This window comes from Zonotrichia albicollis, chromosome 36 (assembly GCF_047830755.1).
Source record: "Zonotrichia albicollis isolate bZonAlb1 chromosome 36, bZonAlb1.hap1, whole genome shotgun sequence".
NCBI classification, from domain to species: domain Eukaryota; kingdom Metazoa; phylum Chordata; class Aves; order Passeriformes; family Passerellidae; genus Zonotrichia; species Zonotrichia albicollis.
Genome location: NC_133854.1, coordinates 1,344,301 through 1,369,546, shown reverse-complemented (window position 1 = coordinate 1,369,546; position 25,246 = coordinate 1,344,301). Strand labels below are relative to the sequence as shown.

At 50.7% G+C, this 25,246-nt stretch overlaps 1 pseudogene; it reads left to right on the top strand.

Moving 5' to 3' along the window:
* LOC141726541 (serine/threonine-protein kinase pim-1-like) overlaps positions 1-24,652 on the top strand; it is a 38,325-nt pseudogene extending 13,673 nt beyond the window's left edge.
* The last annotated feature ends 594 nt before the right edge of the window (positions 24,653-25,246 follow it).

Here is a 25,246-nt window from a genome sequence, read left to right as displayed (position 1 = left end):
CAGCTGCTCCAAGCTGGGAACGCCACTGGCGCTGCTGATTTCCAGAGGCTTCTCTGTGCCAGGGGAAGCCAAGGCAGGAGCGGGTTGAACGGTGCTGGCGCTGCTGCTGCTCTGTGCCAGAGAGCCCCGGCTGGGCAGGGCACGGTGCCCACTGCGCTGCGGGCTCCTTCTCCTGCCACAGCTGGGCACACCTGGCAACAAGGCATGACAGCCTGTGGGCAAGCCAAGGCGTTTCTGGGGCTGCACTGCTCTGCACACACCCAGCACACCTGCAGCACAGAATCTTAACCCTCAAACAGGTAAACCAGAGGGAAACAGCTGGAAAAGATTTCATTTCAACCATTCTTTATGCTTCAATAGAAATGACCAAAATGAAAGTTACCAAGCAGGGCTGATCCACACTGCCAGCTCAGTGTGAGAAAAGAGGCATTACTTTATTTCAGTGTGTGAGGAATCACTGCCCTGAAACATGCACACCCCCGTGTTAGTATCCATAGAACTAAGACATTACTTTCATTACTTTTATTCATTACTTTGCTCAAACTCGTAGGCTCCCAATATAACCAGTTAGATGGTGCCTAGGCCAGTTCTGACCCTCGCTGCTGGGCCAAAGGCAGCACTGTGGCGTTTTACCCCAGAGATACCTTGGCTGGCGGCAGAGTGCAGCGGGGCACAAGACAGGACTCCGTTCTCCTCAGGAGAGAGAGCTTCTGGCGATAGTGGAGAGAAAGGGAGTGGATTCTGCTAGAAGGTTGCCAGATGTTTATTCCATTGGTACAGAGATGTCTGCACTGGGCCACTGCTGCTAACAGAATGGAGGCCGCATGGTCTCATTAACATTTTAAGCTCAGGACAGGGGAAGGGGAGGGGACAGGTGAGCCACCAACCAGGTGAAGGGGCAGGGTCTCAAGGGACTAGGGACACCTATCACACGACGCCTTGCTGGTATGTTAGCCTGATTGACAGGGCACACTCAGCGAGGGGCGAGGGGGAAGGGAGAAGGTAAAACAGGATATTGCAACACACCACAACAGTAGGCTAAATATTCTCACAAAGTATTTGACATGTTTAAATCACTTCCCCAAAATTACTGACATTTAGAGTAGGGGTCTCTTGAGGGTCTCTGCTGGTCATGTGGTAAACATCCCATTCCTCAAATTCTCCTTCCATGGTTAAGAGCCTTCTTCTCCTTGAATGCATTGCAGCTACCTCCTCAGTAGGCCCACTGTCTTTATTCTCAATGCTAAGAAATCCACTTGCACACATTAACCACTGGTGTGAGGGAAGGTACGACTAAACACTGCCTGGTAAAGCTTAACAAATTCACAATTTCTTGCAGGTCACCACTTCCCCAACGTCTCTCATTCCTTCTCTGGGAATCAAACACAAGCATTTTGTGATCCCTGAGCCCAAGGCTGCCTCCAACCCTCCTGTCACCCAGCAGCCCTTCTCTCCTCACAAACAGCAGGCCCAGCAGTGCCTTCCCTCACTGGCTCAGTCCCAGCTGTGTCAGGAGTTCTCTGTCACACACTCCAGGACCATCCTGGACTGTTTGCTCTCCGCTGTACTCTGTTGCCAGCAGACATCCCCACCCTGTTCCGTGCCCCTTGCAGAACCCTGCACCAGCTGTCCATGGGCACCTGGAAGGGGAGGCACTCACGGCAGAGATGCACCAGCTGCCCTGGGCAGGAACCAAAACCCTCTGGGGGCACAGCTGCTGGCCTGGGTCTGGCACAGCTCTGCACACCCCACTCCTCACGGGCTTTGGGCTGGAAATGCAATTGCACTTTCTGCCTCATGGAGAAACACCAGGGCTGCACAAACAACGGCCAGCAGGCCACATCCCAAAGGCACTGCAGCATGGAGCTGAGAAGGAAGAAGGCCCTTCCCCAATTCCTAACCATACCAAATCCACCATAATGGGGACTTTTAATCTTCTGAATGTAGAGTTGATTCACAGGGTGACAAGGGAAACTTCCAATGGAGTTGAAGTTTGGTAGAGTTTATATTCTGAGTCCTACTCAGACCGTTGATTTGAAAATTTATTTTAAAATATTTTTTAAAAGTCTGTGCAGTCATATGGTTTTGTTCTAATACAAAAATGGCTAGATGAAATGTACTGGCATTTTAATTGCATCCAAACTGATTCGTCTGTAAAAGCTTTCCTGCAGAATAGCCACTAAACAAGAAATGAAAATCTGTGGACTGTTGACTTTGCAAATTTCTACTAAACTTATCAGATAATGAGGCATTTTTAGGTAGATCATAGAACAAATTAATTCCTATGGATAACTTGATTTGGATAAACTTGCTGATTTCAAATTAAAACTGCCTGCACATACTAAGTGAAAATCTGAATACTCACTTCTACGAGCTCCGAATGATTAGATAGTCATTGTTTGCCATATTAACAAAAATTAACATTCTGGCTATTTTGTTTACTTACAGTCAGCTCTTCAACACTCTTTGTAACATCAGAAAGAGAGTTTGTAGCAATGTGAACCATGGGTTGGTGGAGCATTGCAGAAGGCTCCTATGCCAGCACTAAACGTTCCCATTTACCATGGCATCATTTCTTGCCTTTAATTCCAAGCTACAGCTCAATTCCTGCAGTACAGATTCACACTTGTAGTCTGTATTTGCAGCTGGTTCTTACTTTCCTGTCCAGAAAATAATCATGTTTGGATCTCAAATCAAAATAAAACCAGGACAGAGTCAGGTTCTGGATAGGCATAGCAAGAACTAAGAGATGTTTTTGCAAATATGTGTAAAAGCAGTTTGCAGATGCTGCAAAAACGGCAGATTAAAAACTTGAACTCTAACTTGCAAGCTGAGGTTTGCCTGTTCTTTCTGGACTGATTTCTTGAGGCCACACACTGAACCTAATCAGTAAGAAAATCAAAACCACAGGAGTAGTTTGGGGAATATTGTAAATTATTCTGTCATGATGCTTTTTGCCTAAAAGTTCTAGCCATCATCCGATTGGAGTAATTAGAGGAGATCGAAGTCATCATACTGTGCCTGTGCACACAATTCCTTCCCAGGAGTAATCCATGAAGCAACGCTGACAAACCCACACCAGCAGCTGCTGCCACACAGCCATGAAGCAGAGAATATGTATTTCTGCTACACTAGGACAGCTGAAGATGCCTCTGCTGAGCTAATTTTAGTGACTGCCCACCACAGATGAGACCTTGTGGTCAGTGTCCAGCAAGTCAGGGCAGTTAATATTCTGCCTAAATGAAGTAAGTCTAGAAATACATAGACCATGGAGCCTGAGGAAAGCCAGCAGCTGTGGGAGATTTAATTTGTTTCCATATCTTTCTTTTTACTAATTCATTGCAGTCAATTATTTAAAGAATAGAAACTTTTGGCATACCACTGGCTAGAAGGTTGGTCAATCTTCCATTCATGACTCCTCTGAAAGCATCACACCATTGTTTTTATCAGTAGCTCTCCCATCATCATGGCTCACACAGCATTTCCTGCAGCTCTTGCTGGAGTCAGGGAAAGGCACCAGGAGAAGGGGGAGAAAGCTGTGTGCAGAGACTATGTCAGCTGAAGAGACATTTGTTTCCTCTGATTTGACTGAATGGCTGCAGGAACCTTGCTGGCCCTGCTGGCGGGGTGGCCTTTGGCAGGGCTGGGCAGAGTCTGGGGCCCAGGATCCCTCCTCTCGGTGGGACACCAGGGTGAGCAGCCCCTGTCCCAGGCAGGAGCAGAGGTTCTGTGGCTCTGCCCTGGGCACAGGGACCTGCCACTGCCATGAGCTCCGGCCGCGGCTCCTCTGGGGCAGCTCCTGCTCTGCAGTGATGATGGGCGCAGCTGGGGGTGGCTGCAATGGAGGGGGGCTTCCAGTGGGCTCTGTTGGTCTGCCACACTGGAGCCAGCAGAGCTTCTGGAAGGAGTCTCCTCTTGTGAGCTGCTGGAGCTGGAGCTGGCACTGGCCACAGAGCCGCTGTGCTCATCCCTGACAGGCCCAGAGCACAGCAGCCTCTGGGCCTCCTTGCTGCACGATGGCAGTGAGGAGGCCGTGGACCAGAGGTTCAGTAGGTGTGACTCAGTTTCCTGATAAACTGTGCTAAGAAAACCCTGCATCCCTCCTGCCAGATCCAAGACACTCCAAGAAATCTGTTGGCACATTGGGAAATCAGAATTGTTTGCATTTTGAACAATTGTCTTATGAGTGCTTTTGATTGTTTTTGTCATTTTGTGTTGATTCAGTTGATCCCTCAGAGAAGCTTTCCTAATAATATAAAACATGGGGAATTGTGGAGACCCTAGTGGGGCATTCCCTGGTCTAGGGAGACACAAGAAGTTTCCCTCAAAAAGCTGTAAGACCCCATTGGCTCCTTCCCCTGTTCCTGTGTCTGTTCCTGTGTTCCTGAGCCACACCTTCCCTATTCCCTGATTGCCCCCCTTATCTTTGTACTGCCCCGAGATCAGGGTCAGCCCCAGGCCCCTGTGGAGACAAAGTGAGACCCTCTGTGTGTGGGTGCTGGGACCTGAACATCTCCCTGCACAGATGAATAAAACATCTGTGGAGATTATGCAAAGGTCCTTTTTGCTTCTTTTCCCTGGACTATGCTAGCAGCAATTCAGACTGCTGCAGAGGAGAAGCTGCAGTTCTGGCACCAAGATTTTGGCAACTTGCCCATAGGCACAGAAGGCGTGCAGGATGCTGCTCTATGAATTCCTTACCCAGCCATCTCTGGTGTTGGCATATTCCCTCCAGCTTCTGGTGCAGCCAGGGCCACCTTTGGTCCAGCAGATGACATTGTTATTTGAAAAATTCGGCCCACACCTTGGGCAGGAGGCCATCCACAGGCTCTGGTCCTGCAGCCCCTGCTCTGACGAAGGAAGGAGACCAGGACATCAATTGATCATCACAAGCCCCGTTTTTATTGATCAGTACAGTGGGTTAAATACAGTTCATAATGAACTTCATGCATATTGCAAAAGTTGAGCTCAGGATTGGTTAGTTACATATCAGCAGCTACACCTACTTCTGCTTTCCTATGGTTCTACTTTTGATACTTTCTACATATTCTTAGGAGATATTCAGGAATAATCTCTACTCCCTTTCCTCATGTTGCAGCAAGGTCACTGATTGCTAATTGCTGACATCTTCTTTCAGCTTGCTGACTGCTGATTTCCCTCTCTTAGCTTAACCAGTGGCATTATGTCAGCATGGCCTTTCTCAGCTAACCAACTATTAATAAATCTCTCCACATTTCCCCCATTTTCTTCTTGAGCAAGGAGATTAGTTTGCCAGGTTTTTGCTATTGTACGGCTGACCATGTTTTGAATACAATTAAAGATACAAGGCAAAATAAGCAAAACCAGTAAAATTACACCCAGCAGTCCTATAGCATAGATCACAAGGTTCCTCAGCCATGGCCCAAGTCCTAAGCTTTTAAGCCATTCGTCAATTCCTAAACCTTCTTCTTCCTTGAGATTGTGAAGTCCCTGTTGCAGTTCTTTTATCTTAGTGTGAATGGACACCGAATGATCAGACAGATTCATGCAACACATTCCTTCAAACTCTTCACATCCATGTCCTTGTGCTAGGAGCAAAAAAATCTACGGCAGCTCTATTTTGCAAAACAGCATGGTTAACACTCTGCACATCTGCGGTTAGCATGTCTAGGATTTGTGATGACTTGTTCAGCTCATCCTTTGCCCAGCACCCTAATTGCTTTGCTAAATTCATAGCCTTATTGGCAGATCCTCCCAGCAAGATAGTTGAAACAACCACTTGTTTGTATGTGCCCCAAAAAAAACTGTGGATCTCCTATCGAGCTGCAGTCTAAGTCATGTATGCTACGTCTCTTTCTGTTTGAATTTTGACTCAGCTGCATTAGCAAGGACACATTAGGATGAAACAATGACAATTTTCCCAAATAACAGGGTCCACCCTGTGGTCTAGCTGGTATACCATTCCACGCCCTGTCTCCACAAATTAGAAATATTCCTGTGGGTAATTTCATTGGTGCCGTGATTTTTGTGCTGTTACATTTACTGTAATGCTGCGGAGAGATTCCACTCACATTCAGGAATGAATCTAGGGTGGCCCATGTTTCCTTTGGTCGGTTTGAAAATTTGAAGCTAAACCATCCACCAGCTGTAGTGTTAGACAAACTGGCGTTTGTACTGCCAAAAAGGTCCAATTCCTCAGGAGGAGAATGCAAAGAGGTGTTGAGTGATTGGATCAGTAAACATTGACAATAGCCATCACTCTGACCTGCAGTATATCCTTGTTGCCCTGGTAATTTGATGTTTGACATGTTAGGCATACATAAGGTTTGATTTTTTATCAAACTGCAAAATTCTCCAGGAGACCACACCAGAAGTCCCACCAGGCATGTTCGAAATGGGTTAGTGACTCCTCCAAGACTAAGACAAAGCGATGATTGGTTAATTTGGTTAGGAAGCGTCACCCATAAATTTTCTCTTGGCTGACTAAAACGTGTTATTTCTACTGCTTCACTTACTACAGCATTGAGCAATATAATAAGAACAAACCTCATTTTTTCTTCTGCTTGCTTTGTTTTTCCTTTCTACGCTGTCTTTTCCCTGGTTTGCTAGATTGTCTATTGTAAGGCTGAATCAATTTTTGAATACACTGATCTAATTCTAAATCAGCATCTTTGATTACAGGTATAACATGAGATAAGTTTGAAGGCAAATCAGCTTTACAACGAGCTGCTATGATGCGTGAGGCTTTATTAATTTCAAATATTCTAAGTGTTCCCTGCAACTTCCACCTAAGATATGCTATAATTGCTTGTTCTGCACTCTCAAAAAGCTGTAATCCTGTCCGTCCTGGCAGGCCAGTACTTTGTTCAAGAGCTCTAACCCAGATAAAATTTTGAATCCACTTTCCAAAACAAGGTATACACCATAAATATCCTATTGACCTTTGTGAATACCAATAAACCTGATTACAATCTGCACAATGCAAAGCTACCCATGCATAGCACTTATCATTATCCCTTTTGCAAACATAACAAGGAAGCAAATGTAAGTAAGGACCAGTATAAAAGTCTGTCTCTTCAATCCAATGCAACCAATTCAATGGTGGTGATTGCAAAGCCTCTTTAGCTTTTTTACTATATGAGGCTAATAGCTCAAGGTCTTTCTTTAACACAAGACGTATTTTATTTTGCAATCGTAGTTCTTGTTCGTTATCTTCCTCAACAACTATATCCTCCCGAGGGTCCCACAACTCTAAAAGTGTCCTAATCATAGAAAATTAATTAGCAATCACCAATAGCTTTATTTACACGAGGTCGTTCCCTTTTTTGCCTTCCTTTTCTTATCTATCTTCAATCTTGCTGCTCCTACTTTTACTGGTCCTGCCACTTGCAAACTCAATTTCTGCAACTTTTCAATGCAACAGTCTAGTGCCCTTTCAGGATTTCCCTTGAAGGGCCCTACAATTGAGCGCTGTGTTAAAGGTACTACTTTCCTACACCTTACAGAGACTATGCGTGATTTACTTTGAACCTTAATTCTATTCATGACACATTGTACTTCCCATCGATAATAAGCAAGAATTTTCTGTTCAGGAGACTCATAAAGACTTAGAGCTATATACGCATTTTGCCCTGTTTGTCTTCTTAATTAATCTTGCCAACTTTCACCCCACCGGTGCTCGTGTTCACAAGTGTGACACCACAAATCCCACAATAATGATTGTTCTAACCAAAAAGTTCTATCACAACCCCCACAAAGTAGGGCTATCCAGGCAGCACAGTGTGGATCGTGACAGTCAAGGCAATGTTCCTTTGATGGATTTGTTAAACGAAAAGTTGATAATGAGTCAATAAAACCAATCAGCTCCTGGGTTGTCCGACAGTAGTGTGTCAGTGCTCTGTCCACCGCTTTCGAGTATCCCTTCAGCTGTAGCAGTAGCGGTTGTAGGACTAGAAGCAATTTCTTCCCCAGTCGCTCCTTGTCCTCCTCCGTGAGGCGGTCCACCAAAGGCTGCATCAAAAGCAGGTTTAGTCAACTTAGCAGGCACCCACAGAGGCCCTGTAGGTGAGGAAACACAAAGATACCCCCGACCCCAATATAATGCTTTTGCAGGTTTTTCCCATAATCCTGTACTGGGGTTCTTATACTTAACCCAGACCTCTGTTTCCTTAGTATTTTCCTGACCTGACCTTGGATGATGTTTAATTGCAGGAGGGGTATCATCTTCCCCAAAAATACATAAATTATTAATTACATACAACACCTTAGCCAAACATGCTTGTGGATCTCTCAAATCTTGATGTTTTTCAATATATTACTTAAGGGTACCGTTTGCTCTTTCCACTATTGCCTGTCCAGTAGGGGAGTGTGGAATACCTGTCACATGCTTAACCGACCACTGATTCAAAAATTTCTGAACCCTAGCACTCACATAACCTGGAGCATTATCCGTTTTGATACTTTTTGGAACTCCCATGACAGCGAAGCAACTTAACAGGTGTCTGATAACATGTATAGCCTTTTCTCCTGCCTGAGCCGTAGTCCATATGTAATGACTATACGTATCTATAGTGACGTGCACACACTTGACTTTACCAAATCTAGCTATATGTGTAACATCCATTTGCCATTTCTCATTTATTTCTAAACCCCGAGGATTAACTCCAATGCCTAAACCTATTCCACCATTATGATAACTACATGTTGGACATGCTCTAACAATAGCCTTAGCTTCTGACAAACTCAATTCAAAGTGCTTTGCTAATCCTTTTGCATTTTGATGATATCTACTATGTGCTTCTCTGGCCAATGTATGCTTATCAATAGGACAAGAGTTATCAATGGGTAGGGTAACCAATTTATCTGCACGTTCATTTCCTTCTCCTAAACCTTCAGACCATTTATGGCTCCTAACATGAATCACCGAATACGCTGCATTTCTTTCCCGTAGAGCTTTCCTTAATTGTACCAACAACTCATACAATCGTTTATTATTCACTTCCTTAATTGCTGCTTCCTCTATTCGTTTGACTACTCCTGCAACATACATAGAGTCTGTAACCACATTTAAAGGCTCCTGTAAGTTGGATACTGCCCATACTACTGCTAACAATTCCAAAGTTTGAAAACTATCCGCAGGGTCTGCTGTGAGGAGTTGATGTTTCCATTGTCCTTTTTCTAGCCAAGTGACAGCAGCACGCCTTGATTTCTTTCCTGCATCTGTAAAGGCTGTAATAGCTCCTTCTATAGGGCGTTCTTCTCTCAAGGGTCGAGTAATCCAGTTCCATTCTGTCATCCATTGCAAAACTTTAGGCACTAATTTGCTGGTATCTACTTTTGCAGACAATGTCAATAATGCTTCCTGTAAATCCTTCAAATTAATCAGGTACCAGTCCAAGGTTTCTTTTTCCATAGGCAATCTAATGGTAATGGTAACAGGTTCTCTACCATCCACTTCAAGAATTCTAAGACGCCCCTTTTTGATTAATGCAGCCAATTGTTCAATTTTTGAACATATTGTTTTCTTATGCTGTAAAGGTGGAGACAACCATTCCAACACCTGTATCTCCCCCGTTTTCTTTTGTTGTTGAGAGAGAGCACCAAGCAGGTGGCAAGGGCTATTCCAGACAGTAAGGTCAATAGGGTGGTCGAGTTGTCGACGAGACACATACCCCTGTTGTACACAGTTACTGATTTGCTGCAAGGCAAGACGATGCTCCTTTGTCAGGTATACAGGAGTAGTAGGGTCAACACCCTTTAACAAAGGCCGTAGGGCTTCTAACAAATGATTTGGTATTCCCACAATAGGTTTCAGCCACTGTAAGTCTCCCAGCAACTTCTGTGCATCATGTAGAGTCTTAATGTCCAATTGTAATTCCAATTTTTGAGGTATCACTATTTGATCCATCAAAGTCCATCCCAAATATTTCCAGGGCTTTGTAGTTTGAATTTTCTCTGAAGCAATAACAAGTGAATATGCAGCAAGAGTATTTTTAATAATCTCAATCTGCAAAGAGGAAAATGGTTGTTGCTGTGCAAACAAAATATCGTCCATGTAATGATATATTATAGTTGCTGGCCATAAAGTGGGAGAATTCCGCATACTTTGCGGAAGAGATGTCCATTCAAATCTTTTATCTGGTTCTCCATGATTTATTGCTGGTAAAGTAAAAGCAAATCTCTTCATATCATTAGGATGCAGGCCAATGGTGAAGAAACAATCCTTTAGGTCAATAATTAAGAGTGGCCAGTGTTCTGGAATCATAGCTGGATTTGGAAGACCAGGCTGTAAGGCCCCCATAGGTTCCATTTGGTCATTTACAGCCCGCAAATCATGTATTAAACGATATTTCCCTGATTTCTTTTTGATCACAAAAATAGGTGTATTCCAAGGGCTCATGGAAAGTTGTAAATGTCCCTTTGAATATTGTTCCTCTACCAATTCATGAGCATGCATAAGGCTTTCCCCTTTTAGTGGCCATTGCTTAACCATCACCAGTGTATCCGTCTTCCAGGTGAGTGGAATGGGGAAAGTCCAAGCAATGGCAATTACCCCAAAGGGTGCTGATTAGTTAACACCACTCCCAATTGTGTTAAAATGTCCCTTCCAATTAAACAGGAGACTGTAGGAGGCAGTTGCACAATTGAAAACACAGCAGATATTTGTTGATCCTCAATGCACACAGACAAAGAAGGTGACCTGCTTGCCAATGTAAATCCTCCTACTCCTGTGAGCATGTTTGCTGATGGGAATAGAGGCCAATGTTGTGGCCATGCTTCTGGAGAAATAATGCTGGTATCTGCTCCTGTATCCAATAATCCATAAAGGGTTATGCGTTGACGCCCATAAGTAATTTCAACTTTTTGCTTTGGTCTATTTTGTAAATCCACAGTTAAAAGTGTAACACCAGTAGAGCCAAAACCTTTTTCATCACGTGTTTGCCCAGTAAATGGTTGTATTCCCGATGTCATTTGTGATAGTGGTACCAATTGTGCAATGTGTTGTCCTTTTGTTATTTTAATTGGAGGAGAAAGGGTGTAAGCCATGATTCGTATTTCCCCTGTCACACACAATGTCACCTGGCTGCATGTGTTTGCTTAGCTCTGGGTCTAGTCCCAGCCTAGGAAAACATTTGGTAGCTCTATACCTTCCTTTCTCTTCCTCCCTCCTTTTCCTTATTTTTTCCCTTTTCCCCCAGTTTCTCCCCAACACATTTTGTTGTGGTTATTCAATAACGGTACATTTGTTTTGATTATCACAGCAATCCCCTGTACCGTGTCGGTGTTTTTTGAACTCAGAGATCAACCCACAAACCATCACACAACCAGTTCATAAGGACGGATCATGACACTTGAATACATACTATAGAAACCTTCTATCAAACCTTAAAAATTCTCTCCAAATTCATTTCCAACATTACTGGGTCTGGCACCGCCCAGATCTGGTGTTTGCTGCCACCACCAGTGCCCAGATCTGGATATTTCCCTGTTCTGGCAGAGCCAAGTTCAGCAATTTTCTAGTAAAGAAAGCCAAAATCTGGCAATTTCCGCTGCCAGCACCGGCAATGCCAAGATCTGGTGTTTGCTGCCACTGCCCGTACCCCAGCCTGGACATTTCTTATTCCAACACAGCCCAAGTGCAGCAATTTTTTGGAAAAAAAGGAGACAAAAGGAAGCAATTTCCTGGTGCCAAGACTGTCACCACCCAGACTTGGTGTTTGATAGCACTGCCCATGCCCAGATCTGGATATTTCCCTGTGCCACCACAGCCCAAGTGCAGCAATTTTCTGGCAAAGAAAGCCCAAACCCGGCAGCTTCCTGGTGCTGCCACCAGCAGCACTGTCTCTGTCTCTCTGGGAGCCTCTCAGGATCTCCGGCCAGTCCCGAGTCGGCAGACACCGGGGGGCAGCCCCGACACGGCCGACAGTGGGGGAAAACGCTCTCTGTGCCCCGAGGGTACTGAGGGCACCTGGGCTGGTCACCTTTGCAGCGCAAGAGACACCACAGACATCGGCAGGAGATAAAGGGCCGACTCCTACCTGGGGCTAATCCAAGGTTTTATTCTAGGAGTCCCAAAGGAGCCCCTACACCTAAGGGGGCTCTTGCCGAGAGCCCCGGGAGATGTGCCAAGGTTACATTTAAAGGCAGGTGGAAACCAAAAGTAGATAACATTTTACTGACCAATAAGTGACCTTAAGGGATGGGTACTGGGGGACAGACATTTAGGACAGCGTATGGGGCAAGGCTTGGGGGACTGACCCCTGGCCTCTGGCTGATCACTCGACATCCTGGACCAAAGCTTCCAGATAGAGGGGATGGGATGCTGAGAGAGCCAGGGTGGGGATTTGGGGATATCTCAGCAAGGGAAAGGGGTTACACAGGTAAAGGGAGGGGGACACCATCTGGGATGAACCATTTGGGAAAAATGGGAAGGGATTCAAAAACAAAACTATTACAAAGTATTACAAAGTATAAAACCACACTACAACACACCACCCAGGTCTGGTGTTTGCTGCGCAAGTGCCCAGATCCGGAAATCTCCCAGGGCCAGCACAGCCCAAGTGCAGCAATTTGCTGGCACAGAGAGCCAAAATCAGGCAGTCTCCTGGTGCCAATACAGGCACCCAGACCTGGTGTTTGCTGCCACTGCCAGTGCTCAGATCTGGATATTTCCCTGTTCTGGCAGAGCCAAGTCCAGCAATTTTCTGGTAAAGAAAGGCACAATCTGGCAATTTCCTGCTACTGTCATTGGCAATGCCAAGATCTGGTGTTTGGTGGCACCACCAGTGCCCAGATCCAGAACTTTTCAGATGCCTGCACAACATAATTCCAGCAATTTGCTGGCACAGAAAGTTCACATTTGGCAATTTCCTGGTGCTGGCACATTCCCCACCCATATCTGGTGTGCGCTGGCACTGCCAGTGCCCACATCTGGCAATTTCCCTCTTCTGGCACCACCCATGTGCAGAATTTGCTGGCAAAGAAAGTTAAAACCTGGCACTGCCCAATCTGGAGTTTGTTAGCAGCAGGATCCCAAGAAAGATGGAAGGAAAGAAGGAAAGAAAAGAGGAAGGCATCCAGACCCAGTCCTGCCTGGAGCCTGAAATGGGCTGTTTCCTGGCAGATCTGGGCAATTTCCCTATTCTGGCACAGCCCAAGTGCAGCAATTTGCTGGCACAGAAATCCAAAACCTGTGGCAGCTTCCTGCTACTGGGTCTGGCACCACCCACATCTTGTGTTTCATGTAACCAGAACCCAGATTTGGAAATTTCTCAGTGCCAGCAGAGCCCAAATCTGGCAGATTTCTGTCACTGACAATGACACCACCCAGATCTGGTGTTTGCTGGCAGCGCCAGCGCTCAGATCTGAAAACTTCCTGGTGCTGGCACAGCCCAAGCCCAGTGATTTGCTGGCACAGAAAGACAAAATTTGTAAATCTGCAGGTTCTGGCTCCAGCACCATCCAGATCTGGTGTTTGCTGGGACCACCAGTGCCCAGATTTGGAAATTTCCCGATGCCTTCACAGCCCAGGTCTAGCAAATTGGTTTTAGCTAGCTTAGGAAGAGAAGTTCCTTTGGACTGTGACTTTCCTTTTTCTTGGAATTGTTTAAACCTGCTCTGCACTGAAAACCCAGAAAAACACCGGCAGCAGCTCACACCTGTGGCCCACCGAGCTCTGAGACTCTCCATTTCAGCACCAGAGGGACTTACAAGAGACTGAGTGAGCCAACTACAACCCACAAAAAGGACTTCCTGAATTTGCCATCTCTTCAACACTGTCGGAGGTTTTATTTAATATTATTCAGTTTTCATGCTAGTGAATACTTTACTTGTTAAATAAACTGGGGTTTTTTCACTTTTCTCAAGGGAAGTCTTTTCCTGAACTAGTAGGGGGAGGGGCTGCTTGAATTTGCTTTCTAGACAGACCCTTTTGGAGGTTTCCTCCCAAAATTTGCCCTAAACCAGCACAAACAGTCAAAATGAAAATTTCACCAGTGGCATAATTTCCTGGTGGCAAATCTTGTGAAAGAAGCTTGACCATGTTCTCCATGAGAGATTCTTGGGAAGAGCAGACAGGAGAAGATTCCTGGAAAACTGAAACAGCTTTCCAGAAGGGAAATGAAAATGAAAGAAACAATCCAAGATGTTTTCCTCTATTTATGTCTATGCTCCCCTTTTCCATGTTACACTACTTCTCCATCCCAGTAATTCCAGATGCACAGCACCTCTAAGATCGGTGACTTAGCGACTTTTGGACACTCTAAAATACCATGAGCCACACACAGTTTTCCTTCCCCACTTTTTCTGGAAAGCAACACTGGAGGTGTAAGTGCAGTGCTTGGGTCAGGTAGGAATCCTACCCCAAGGGAAGGTGGCCCGGCAGTGTCTGACCCTCAGCAAGGACAATGCCCAGCAGCAAGTGAGGGGATCGCTGTGCCAGTGTGCAGGAGTCAGGGCTCTGCATCCGGGCTCAAGGCTGCAAAGTTCCCGTGTTTGGACAGAAGGAGGGGCTGTCCCCGGCGCGCGCGGGGCTGGAACGTGGGGCTCGTGGGGCGAGAGGGGAACGGACACGGGGACGAACGGCCCCGGTGCTTCAGTTGCAGCGGCGGCAGCGGCGGCAGCAGCGGCGGCGGCAGTGGCGGCAGAAGCAGCAAAACAAATACTTTTTAATAGTCTTTCTCCTTTGCTTTCTCTTTCTCTCTCTCTTTCTCTTTCTCTCCCTTTCCAGTTGTCCCGCACCGTTCTCTCAGAGTCCCTTGCCCGGCGTCCCTCTCCTCTCCCCGCCCCCCTGTCCCCTGCAGGGCCGGGCCATGCCCCCGGCCCGCCCCCGGCCCCGGGCGGGGCTGCCCCGTGCCCGGCCCCGGCCGTCCCGCCGCGGTCTCGCCTCCGCCCGGCTCCGGCTGTACTGGCGGTGGCGCTGCTGGGCGGGCATCGGTGCCTGGGGTTGGGGCGGCATCGCCGCCCTTTGCCTCCGTCTGGCCCGAGCCCGGCCCCGGCCCCGGCCCCGACGCAGGGTCCAGTCCCGGCCCCGGCCCCGGCCCCGGTCCCAGCTCCCCCCGGGCCCCGCGGAGGACACAGGCATCGCGGCCGCTCCCGCCGCCTCCGCTGCGGCTTCCCCGGCCCCAGCTCCGCCGCTCGGCAGCGCGGCCTCCGGCCCCAAGCCGCCGGGGCCCGGGGCGGGTGGGGATGCCGGGCCCGCGGCGGGTGAGGGGCGCTCGGGGGCCGTGGCTGGCCCCGGGCCGAGCGCTGACAGCCGCGTCTCGCCCGCAGGGAAGGCGCAGGAGGCCCTGCAGGAGCGGTACCGGCTTGGGTCGCTGCTGGGGCGCGGCGGCTTCGGCAGCGTCTTCGCTGCCACGCGGCTCTCGGACGGCGCCCCGGTGAGTGGCGGGGCCGGCGGCGGGCGCAGGAGGAGGGGATGGAGGAGGAGGATGGGTCTGGGCATGGCGGGCGGCGAGCTCACCCCGCTGCTCTCCCTCGCTCGCAGGTGGCCATCAAATGCGTGCCGAGGGATCTCATCCGGCACTGGGGCGAGCTGGTCAGTGAGCGGGGCCACCGGCAGCAGCCGGGCCGTGCCGGGCGGCGAGGAGCCGGGGCCCGGCACGGTGGGAGCCGCCGTGAGCCCTGCGGGGAGAGCGGGCGTGGGCTGAGCGGGGCGTGCAGAGCATCCCGGGCTGGCTGAGGGCTCCCAGAGCCCCGGCACGGCCTCGGCCCCTCTGACGGCACCACGCTACTCACGCAGCCCGACGGCACGAGCGCCCCGTTGGAGATCGTTCTGCTGGCCAAGGTGTCCCGTGGCTGTGCCGGTGTCATTCAGCTCCTGGAATGGCTTGAGCTCCCTGACATCTTCCTGCTGGTGCTGGAGCGTCCGGAGCGGTGCCAGGAGCTCTCGGGTGTCCTGGCGGAGCGGGGGTTCCTGCCGGAGGAGGAGGCGCGGGAGCTGTTCCGCCAGGTGCTGGAGGCCGTGCAGCACTGCACCAGCTGCGGGGTCCTGCACCGGGACATCAAACCACAGAACATCCTGCTCGACCTGGCCAGCGGGCAGCTGAAACTCATCGACTTTGGCTGTGGCGCCTTCCTCCAAGACACAGCCTACACCCAGTTTGCAGGTGAGCCCTCGCAGGGGATGCTCCTGGACATCTCGTGGCCCAGCCTGGGTGCAGCACTGCAATGGGATTGATGCTGGAGCCGAGTTGTTCCGGGTGGGGTGTGAGGGTTGCCAGCTCCCAGCCCTGCTGACAGCCTTCAGCACCCACTGTGGCCTGGGCTGGGGCTGGAGCTGGGGCAGCCAGCCCGACACAAACCCCCATGGGGGTAGCAGGGAGAGGGGTCTGACCCCATGCCCTGGATGGTTTGGTGTGCAGGCGAGGAAGGGCTTGGACTGCTCCACTCCCCTTGTTCTCCTTGGCTTATTAAGATTTTTGGGGGCCGTGCAGGTGGGAAGGAGAGTGGGTTTTCTCCACTACTGGGTGGGTTTTTCCTTTGTGTGTCATGGTTGGGCCTTCCTAGGGTTTCTTCTGCCCTCTTCCAGGACCAGTGGCTTCTTTTCCAGCCCCGAGTTTGTGCACAAGTCCCAGGTGCTGGAGAGAGGGCAGCGCTCACCCCGTGTGCCTCTGGGGCAGCCCCCACATGCCCAGGGATGCTGGGGCCAGGCTCTGGGAGCAGCAGCATCCCCCTGCTGATCTCTGTCTGTGTTCCACAGGAACCCTGTCCTACAGCCCCCCAGAGTGGATCCAGCACCAGCGCTACCACGGCGAGGCAGCCACGATCTGGTCCCTGGGCCTCCTGCTGTGCCACCTGGTCATGGGGAAGCACCCGTTCAGGAGGGGCCAGGAGATCATCCGGGGGCGAATCTTGTTCCCACGATGGCTCTCTCAAGGTGGATCCTCATCTCTGGGCACGCGGGGGAATACCAGTGCTGGGAGTCAGCAGCGGGCTGATGGGCATCCCACTCTGGCAGCTGCTGAGGAGGTGGCACATGTCCTGCTATCCTGCTCTCCTCCAAACAGAGTATCCATGGGGAAGTTTAGGCCCAGCTCTGGGCACAACCAGCATGACCTGGGCGTGGAAACAGGGGGACAACTTCTCCAACTGATTGGTGATTTCTGGTTTCTCTCCCCAGCGTGCCAAGATGTCATTAAGAGATGTTTGTCCATGCAGCCTTCGGACAGGCCATCCTTAGAAGATCTTTTCTGTCATCCTTGGGTGAAGGGTGTTCCTCTGCCCTAGAAGACTGAAGAGATCCACGTGCACTGTTGGATCCAGGGCCTGGCAGGTACCAGCTCCATGCATCTCTTGGCAATCAGTGGCAAAGCAAACCAAGCTGGTTTTGTCCTGCCTGTAGTTCTGAGCAGGGGTCAGCAGAAGGGAACACACAGCTCTTGGGCTGGAGCTGAGCTGCAGACATGGTGTGGCAAGCACTGGTGGCCACCAACCCCCCTGGTTTTGTTTGTATGGTTCATGGATGGCTGGGGCCCTGGGCAGAGCCCTGAGAGCCTGGTCTGGCCCCAGGGAAGGAGAAGGAGCCCCTGGAGAAGCTGTTCCAAGTGGGGCTGCTGCTGGAGACACCAAGGACAACCTCAAGGATGACAATCTCTTCCTTGGCCTGGCCAGCTGAAGATGATGGACTTGGATTCTGGCACCTTCTTCAAAGCCAGGCTCCAGGCCCAATTTGCAGGTGAGTCCACAGGCAGGGGGATGCTTCCAGATCTGGACATGGCACGGCCTGGCTGGGCACCAAAGATTCCCCCTTTGCAAGGGCAGATGCAATGAATTCTTCAGTCAGCTGCCCAGCTGCTTTTTGACTCTGGGCAGCTACTGAGGGCTGGATGTGCCATGGCGGGCTGCATGCTGGGCACATGTGCTGCCCTCCTGCTCTGCTGCCAAAGACAGCAGGGATGGGCAGCTCTGGGCACAGCTCTGGGCACAGCCAGCATGGCCTGGGCACCGCAGGCCTTGGCACAAGGGCATAGGAGCCCTCAGCTGACGGGCGGTTTCTGCTTTCTCTCCTTGCAGCCGGGCTCTGCGGGTGCTGAGGCTGCTCTGGGCTCTGCCAGGGCTCTGCTGGGCTCAGCCCTGGGCCCAGCTGGGCTGGCTCTGCCCTCACATTGCTCTGACAGCTCTGCATCAGACGAGCCCATTGCGAGCACAGCGCCTGAGCTTTCTGCTTTGGCAGGTGAGTGAGACTCTGCTGCAGGCCCAGAGATTGCAGCTGGGGACACACATCCAACTGGCAAGAACCCAAACTCTCCACAGTCCCAGCTGAATGCCTGGATCTGTACAGGGTATTTTGTCTGTCCCATTCTTCCTTCTTTATTGGCTGGAATTGTGCAATTGCACTTTCTTCCTCCTCTAGCAGTGCCACGAGTGGGCCAAAGCTGGCGAGTGGGCCGTGCTCCTGAGGCAGTGCAGTCTGGAGCTGGTGGATGGAGAATTGCCCTTCTGCACTGCCAAACCAGAGCAAAAAGCCGTAAGTGGGACTTTGTGTCTCTAAGAAACTCCTGGCAGTTTCCACAGGAATGTGCGGCTCATTTGCGGGGTGAGAAGGAAGGTCATCTTGTAAAGGATTTGGGCTTTAACAGGGTTTCCATTCCCAGTCCTGCTTGGAGCTGGAAGGGCACAAAGCAATTTCCTCTTGCTTCGACCACAATTTAAAATAACAATATTGGAAACAATCCCCAAAAACTTTTTATAAAGACTGCTGAGGTCAGTAAGATGGATCCATGCCATCAGCGCATTTACAAAAGAAATGAGTTCTGTTTCAAAAGATCAGTTACCTCTAATTCAAAGTTAGAGAAGATTTTTCACTGCACACTTGGGTTTTGTTTTTATCTTTCATATTTTATATAGTTTTAATTACTTTTTCCTTTTTTTTCCTTTCAATAGAAAACATGTCCTATCAAAGGAATGTCCATTGCTCCTGGTTCCCGTGTGGAGCAGCTCCCTTCCTGCTGGCTGAGCTGCTCAGGCAGAGCCCGGCAGCTACTGGCCCTGCAGGGCTGAGGCTTTTCCCCGTTGCTGGGCACACACTGATGGAGCAGCACTGCTGAACACGGGCACACAGAGGGACCAGCAGTAGCCGCCTTTGGCCACCTGAGGCTCCAAGGCCCAAACTCTGAGCAGCCAGGGCTGGAAGAGACTGGCAGGATCTGATCCCTGACTCTGGGCCAGGGCTGCACAAATGACCCCACAGCAGCAGCAGCACATGGAGTTGACTTTGAGCACAGCCCCTGCCCCTCTTCCCTCCCATGTGCAGCGGTGTCACAGCAGCCTGAGGCACCTGGGAGCCCCCAGTGCCAGCAGGGACTGGAGATGGCAGCCCTGGGCTCCTGGAGGCTGTGCAAGGAACGGAGCTGGGCACTCCCTGTCCATGGGGAGCTTGCAGATGGAAAAGGCTGCTGTGCCCAGGCAGCTGCAAGGGCACAGAAAGGAGGCTCTGGAGCACTGGATCTGTCCCAGTGCCACAGTCCTGGGCAGCAGCCAGCGAGCCCTGGGGGAGCAGAGGGCACAGCAAGAGGGACAGAACCAGGCAAGGGCAGAGACTGGGAAGAGCCAGGCCTGGGAGCAGGAACAGCTGCTCCATTGCACTCTTGGAGAAAGCTCTTGGCTGGTTCAAAGCGCTGAAAGGCGTGAGGGGCAGAGAGGAGGCCACAGCAAACAATGCTCCTGTTTGCACAGCCTCCCCTCTCCGTGTCCCAGAAGGAATTGCATGGACTGGATTCATCTCTCTGAGTCGTCTCGGTCAGCATGAACAGCTCAGCACCAGGAGCTGAAGGAGCTGAAGCCTCAGGCCACAGGAGCTGGGCAAGAGGGAACTTTTGGAGCCAAGTAATGCTGCTAAAATTGCCCCAGCTGAATGCAGTAGATAGAATCATGGAATCACAGAATCCTTTCTGTTGGAAATGCCCTCTGAGCTCACCCAGTGCAGCCGCTCACCCAGCAGTGCCAAGCCCAGCACTAAACCACGTCCCTGAAGTGCCAAGGCCTGGATACCAGCCCTGAGTGAGGCCTGGACAGCAGGCCCTGAGCCAAAGGTGGCCTCTGGATGAACCTTCCAAGCAAAGGTTATCTTTGTATCTGCTCCCTGATGAAATATGCATGGTTATTAGCACTGTGATAGATGTAGCCACTCATCAGTGAAACTTGTCTTGACCTTTGTGTATTTAGAAGCCAGACAAGGCCATGAAATCTGACATCTGGCCTTGTATGGGGCTGAAGGATCAAAGTCAGCTCCCTTGGTTCCTCCTTGAGCCCTGGCCAGGCTTTGGGAGGGACCCAAGAGGAGGATGAAAGCAGATGTTGCCACACTAGCAGTGCTGTCAGTTTGTTCATTCAGCACTGTCAGAGCTGGGCCCTCTCCCAGCGGGGTTGGAGCCTCTCCTGGGGCTGGAGGCACCTGCAGGAATTCCCAGTGCCCAGGAGTGGCTCTGCAGCCTTGGCTGTGACAGCTTCCCCAGCTGCTGTGTGGGTCTGGGGGATGGTAAAGGCTGAGGGTAAATGCTGCTGGATCTTTCTTAATCACTGCAGGCACTCTTTGGTGGGGATGATTGGGTGCATTGCTGAGCTGCTCCTTTTGTGATTCTTTGCTGCTCTGAACTGCAGGAAATGACACTGATTCCTTCAGTTGGAGTCTGTGTCTTTGGTGCTGACTTTGCCCACTGGTGAAAAAAAACTGGCCCAGTCTGGCCAGATCCCAACAAAATGTAACTTGTTCAGTGTCAATGTGAGGAACCAGTCCCATCAGAAATTCGCAGCTGGGAAGCCCTTCCCTGGAGTTCCCTGGCTCTGGAGTGGGCTGAGGTCACAGCCCCGTGGAAGCAGTGAGGCAGTCAGGTGAAAGAAGGTGCACCCCTGGATGTCTTCAAATGCATCCAAAAATTTCAAATGGAAAAGGAAAAGACCTTGTGGGTTTGGGCAGACAAAGATGAATTTTTTGAGAGTACATAGGAAAGAGCACATTCAGAAGGAACAGTTATTGTTGGAATGCTCCCACATGGAGCAACAGAAGAAGGTTTTAATCTTGAGCTCAGATGCACTTGTGCAAGTGAAATATCAATGTAATAAATAACTATATACATATTTATAGGATAATAAGACCTTCATGTTTATATTTATAGATTTATATTTATATATGTCTATAGCTGCATATCTTTATATCTATAATTCTATATCAATATATACATACAAAATAAAAATAATGTGAAATAGTGCTGACAGTAGTAATTTGGTAGCTTTGGCTGCTCAGGGATGTAACACTAAATGCCCTACAGAACAGGATTGGCCAGGACCCGAAAGTCAGTGGTCAACTTCCTGAGATTGCATACAATGGAAAAAGGAGGAAGGGAGGAAATTGGCTATTTTTACAGGGTTTGCTGATACTGTGGTGCAGAGTGCTTTGTCTATTCCTGTGAAAAATGCAGTGATTAAGCCTGCATGGTTTTTCATGTACCAGACTATGCACAAGCTGCAGGATTGGTTGAACAGGTGAAGGGGTTGTTAAAAGAGCAGTTGAAAAAATGAGGAGATGGAACCTTTGCCCACGGAGAGCCCATCTCCCATATGTGCTCCATGCCCTTAACAATGGCCCACTGGGGAAATGGAACCCCCTGGCTGTGCACCGCTGCCCCCAATTTGCAAATCCAACCATGGGCAGTGAGACTTGGGCTGCCTGGGAAATTGTTCTGGCTGTGATGGCCCCTGGCAGGGCCAACCCAGAGGCTGCAGGGCTGGGCCTTCATGCATTGGAATTAATGTGGAGAAATTCAAAGCAAATGAGAGCTATCAATACCGAAACAGGAATTCAGATGCCTCCAGGACACGTTGCTTTGGTCACTGCTCCCTTGGAGCTTGGCCTTGCAAAGTGTTCCTGTCATGGCAGGAGGAACTGATGCAGAATATCAAGGAGAAATTACAGTAAATCTGTTAAACAATAAATAACAAGATTGGATTATTCAACCCCATGACAGGGTAGCACAATTATTGATCTTGCAGTTTTAAGAATGATTGTGAAAATAGGAGATCCAGCTCCAGTCACCACCATTTGTGGAGCTAAAGGGTTTAGGTCCATCAGCCCTAATAATGGAGCCAGAGTGTGGGTCCGGAGGCCAAATGGCCCTCCCGAGGCAGCTGAAGGAGCAGCTCCTAGGAAAGACAACTCTGAGTCCTGGAACCTGGGCAGCAACAATGGGAATGTGTCCCTGCAGCCAAGGAGTCTGTGTCAGGAGAATCTGACAGGATATTGCTTTACGCATCCTGCCAGACCAGATCTCCCTGTTTGCCCCAAGGGCCCCTGTGGAAAATGCTCTGATCCACGAGGCCCCATGTGAAGGCTGCTGTGACACTGAGGGACTTGCACAGGAACTCCATCCAGGAGCCTGGGTGCCCCTCATGGACTGGGACCCGACCCCTTCCAGCCAGAGGGGAAAGGGCCCCCCAAGCCTTGTTAGCCACAGACAGCATGGTAAAGCTGAACAGCAAAGGGCCTTGGGGCATTGTTCTGAATTAAAAAGGTGCCAGCTCCAGGGACAACAGAATTCTTGTTCCTAACTCCAATGGGATTGAGAAAAAAGAATGAAGAACGGTGTCACTAATGTACTACTGATGTCTGTAAGGTGTACCTTGATAGTCAGCCAGAATCTTTGTCTGCCACAAACACCTCTAGTGTTTCACCAAGGGATTGGTCATCAAAACATAATGATGGGTTATGATGGATTGCTGAGTTTCTTTTGTAATTCTTTGCTAATGAAGATGTGCTTTGCTGAGCCTTATCCTTTTGTAATTCTTTGCAGCTGTGCATGATATAAATGACACAATTCCTTAAGTTGGTGTCTGTGTCTTTGGTAGTGAGGCTGCCCACTGGTGAAACAGGGCCCCCTATTGCCTAGGTATTCCCTGGGAAGGCAAAAGCCCTCACTCCAAAATTCCCCCTCTTCCTCCCTGTTCCCCCCTTCACACCCTGAGCATGATGTGCTCTGGTCTGGGCTATGCCCAGGGTCAGTTGGGGTCCCCTGTCCTGGCTGTGTCCCCTGCCCAGCTCCCCCGCAGCCCCAGCCCCTCCCCAGCGTGGCTGCCGAGGGGCAGGACAGGCCTTGGCTGTGCTGCAGCTCAGCAAGAACAAAACCATCTCTGCGTGCTCAGCCCTGTGCTCAGCACCCGGCCCAGCAGTGTCTCAGTGGCAGGGGCTGTGCCCTCAGTCCCTGCCAGGGGTTTCCATCGCAACGCCAGGCCAGGTGACCCAAGTGTCCCCCCCAGTGCCGGTTGCCATGGAAACAGTGCCCAGCCCTGCCCCTTTCTGTCTGGCTGACCTGGCCTTTGGCCCTGGCCATGCCGTTGGTTGCTGGTTCCTGGTGCCTGAGCGGCCAGCGCGGCACAGGGCAGGTGGCCATGGCACAGCCCCCAGCAAGGGATCCCCTCTGGCCCTGGGCACTGACACCAGCCCTGAGCAAGGGCCCAGGGCAGCTTTCCATGGCCACCAACCATCACAACAGCTCCGGGCACTCGTTGCCATGGCACCAAACCAAGGAACGGGTCCCTGTGGCCATTGCCATGGCACCTGGTGGCACCAACGAGTGTCACTGCAATTGTACCTGGAACAGCCCTGACAGCGCTTTGTCCCAGGGTTGCCATGGCAGCTAAGGACAGCAGCAGCTGGTGCTCTGCAAGGGCCATGGGTGAGACAGGAAGGAGCAGCAGAGCAGGGGCTGATCCATCCCCAGTGCGCTGCACAGCCCAGGGCAGCGTCCCAGAGCGTCCTCATGGAGCTGCCAACAACATCCCCCCTCTGCAGCCCTGGCCTCTCCCCCAGCTCACACAGGTGCCCCATCCTTGCAGGCACAGACACGGCAGCACTGCCTCAGCAGCCCCTGTTTGCATTGCACAGAGCAGGGGGAGCACCCCCATGCTGTTGGTGTGGGGACATGAACCTGAGGGAGCACAAATGCCATCAGCCCTGGGGCCAGCAGGGGCTGGGGGACACCAGGGAAACCACCCAGGTTTGTCCTGGCCTCTGCAGTCAGCCAGAAAGTTTGTTCCCATACGCTGGGAGTTTCCTGTCCCACTGCAGACGCTGCTACTCAGAGCCAGGGCTGCCAGGCAGCCACCCCCAGACTGCCCTGAGCATTTCCTTGGCTTCACCTTTGCTTTCTTTACTCTTCCTGATACAAATGTCTTCCCATTGCCCACCCCTGTTCCCTGCCCTGCAAACAGCCCATCCCTGTTTGCCCTTTCCTCTCTGGCCCCACTCCCCATTGCAGTTCCTGACTTGGCACCATGGAAGCGTCCCTTGGGCAGCAGGATCATCCTACAAGTGCTGCAGGAATTGTCTGCAGGCTCCTGTAGTGCCTGGTGCTGCTCCCTTGCCAGAGGCACCCCAGGCCAGGGAGGCACATCTGGGCTGCTGTGTCTGCCTCTGGGGCTCCCTGTTCTGGGCAGTGAGGAGGACCTGCAGAGGCTCTGCAGGACTGACAGGATGGGCTTTGGGGCTGGGAGGAAAAGCTGAGGGACCTGGGCTGCTGGAGCTCCTGAAGAGGAGGCCCAGGGCTCCTCCTGCAACTGCTCCAAGGGTGGTTCCAGAGAATCCCAGAATCAGCAAGGGTGGAACAGGCCATGGCGATCATCAAGAACAACCTGTGCCCTTACACTGCCTTGTCTCCACTGGGCCTCCTCTCCTCCAGGATAAACAACCTCAGCTCCCTCAACTGCTCCTCAAAGCTCTTGTGCTCCAGACCCCTACCCAGCCTTGTTGCCCATCTCTGGACACGCTCCAGCCCCTCCATGTTCTCCCTCAATTGGGGGCCCCAGAACTGCAAACAGCACTCAAGGTGATGCCCAAGCAGTGCTGAGCACAGGGGAAAAATCACTGCCCTGGTCCTGCTGGCCACACCTTTCCTGATCCAGGCCAGGAGCCATTGGCCTCCTTGGCCACCTGGGCACACTGCTGGCTCATGTCCAGCCTGCTGTCCCTCAGTCCCTGCAGGTCCCTTTCTGCCTGGCTGTCCAGCCCCTCTGGCACCTTGTTGAGGGAGGGAGGCAGGGAGGGAACGGGTCCAGATCCAATCCTTCCTGAAATGTGGTGTTCGCTGGCACTGCCAGTTCCCAGATCTTGATATTTCCATATTCTGACACAGCCCAAGTGCAGCAACTTGCTGGCAATAGAAGTCAAAACCAAGCAAATACCTGGTACCTGCAGCAACCCGATCTCGGGTTTGCTGACACCGCCAGTGCCCAGATTGGGAATGTTTCAGATGCCTGCACAGCCTAATTCCAGCAGTTT